We start from the raw sequence: 2,257 nt of genomic DNA on the forward strand, positions 1-2,257 counted from the left end.
AGTATTTCTGGGACCACCCATGCACCACACAAGACAATCAAGGCTGTAGCCACTTCAACAAATTATATTGATCCTACGTAAACCAGGGGCAACAGGCATTGAGAATGCCGGAATCTAAGAAAATGAAGGCGTTTCTTCTGTTTGTGTTTTGTTATTTTTTTTTTGCTGTGGCTATTTTTGTAACAGTTCTATTGGCATGTAATTCACCAAATGTACACTTCAGTAGTTCGATCACATTGAGAAGAGTTGTATATTCATCAACACCATCAACTTCACAACACTTTCTTCATTCCCAGTGGGAACTCATAACTATAGTGTCTATACTACATAATAGATATTATAATATAGATATCCCTTCTTTTGTTGGCCTAAAAAAATTAATCCACCATTTTCAGCCACCTTCCAGTCTGCCGCTGATTCACGGTGACCCCAAACATCATGGCAAAAAACACTGCCAGGCCTTAGGCTATCCCATGATCAGCCTCAGACTGGTAGATTGTTGTTAGGGTCTCATCCAGCAAGACTCTCACGCGGTGACCCGGAAGGGCAACAAACCTGGATGGAAAAAAGACACAGGGACATGGGGCAAGACAAGTGCTGATCAAGCCCGTTTATTTTGCCAAAACTCGGGGTATATATTTACAACATAGAAGGAAGTGGGAGGCACATATTCCAATGAAGCACAGTGTAGCAACCGCACACTGTACAACAACCAATCCGTCACATGTTCCTAATAAGGTACAAAGGGTGCGCAACAGTACTCAAAGACGTCTGTGGTGACGTCCGCATGCAAATTAAGGCTTACCGGGTGAACTTATCACTATGTTCCTAATATGGTATATCTGCAGTTCAATGGGTGCTCCGTACTTTGACTAATGGCAACAAGGTCAGTTATTGCAACTGCCCATGCTACTGAGCACATAGCTTGGAATGTGGGGGTGAAGTTGGGCAGGAAACAAAGCCTTGCTGTTAGAAAGCGGCCAAGTTTCTGCTACGTGTCTGAGGCCAAGGTCTTAATGGCTATTGGCTCCCAACAGATTGTTATGCACAGAGTTTTCAGGGTCTGGTTTTCCAAAGAATATCAGAAGACCTGTCTTCCCAAAGGTTTGTCGTCTGGAACCAGAAGAACAACTCACTTGCCATTGAGTCCATCCCTTGTAGGACAGAGCAGTACTGCCCCCTTTGGGTCTCCAAGATTTTACATCTTGATAGGAGTAGACAGCTTTCTCTTGATCCCACAGAGCAGCTAGTGGCTTCGAACTCGGGACCTTATTGTTTGCCGCTCAATGTGTAGCCCAGGACACCACTAGAGCAACGTGAATCCTAATCTGGGGCAGAAGGAACTAACTGACATCAAGTTGATCCTGACTCATAGCAACCCTATAAGAGAGGCTACACTACCCCTGTGTGTACACTATCCCCCCTAAAGGATAATTAGACCCTTTTAATGAGATAAATGCTTCCTGCCCCGCAAATAGAATCCCCAGACATGGAGATGGCCACATGGGAAGCAGCACAATCATAAATCGACGCTTAAGTCCGAGTCACTGCTCTGGCATCCTGCACGGTTGTCTAATCACAGCCTATGACTATGTGCACTGCTTCATGTGATGAGTAGCCACACGGACCTTCCGTGGAGCTTACTCGTTGACTCATCAGAGGAGCCGATGGTAGGTTTGATAAATCCCAAAGTGGAGAAATGGTAGCCGAGAGATATAGAGCCTGAGCTCAAGACTGAGTTAAAGAAGGAGAGAGATAGAGAGAGAAAGATCTGGAAATAAGAGCACACAGAGTCTGAGCACACAGTCCAGCATGAAACCCAGAAGTTCGATTCTCTGTGCTTGTGTCTGTCCTAAGAATTAGTTTGGTGGACATTTGCATATGTCCACAACTGGGTAATCATCATCTGTATTCAGATCTAGAATATAGCTCAGGAAGTGATTCGGTGACACCCTTGGCTGCTAACCAGGACTTTGGAGGTTCTGGTCCACCCAGAGGTGCTTGGATAAAAGCACTGGTCATCTACTTTGGAAAGATCAGTCATGGAAACCCCTCTTGGGTACTGTTCTACTGAGACACACAGAGGGGTGCTCAGTCTTAGAATCAGCATGTAGACAACTGGAGCATTCCCCCAGAGCATTCTCTTAAGCCTCTTCCCAATTAATGCCTGCCTGTGGAGATAACCACTCCCGTGGCTTTGAACTCCGTCAATAAGCTTTGCTGATTCGTTCATTATTAGTGGATTCATACTGTATGA

This window comes from Tenrec ecaudatus, chromosome 18 (assembly GCF_050624435.1).
Source record: "Tenrec ecaudatus isolate mTenEca1 chromosome 18, mTenEca1.hap1, whole genome shotgun sequence".
Lineage (NCBI taxonomy): Eukaryota > Metazoa > Chordata > Mammalia > Afrosoricida > Tenrecidae > Tenrec > Tenrec ecaudatus.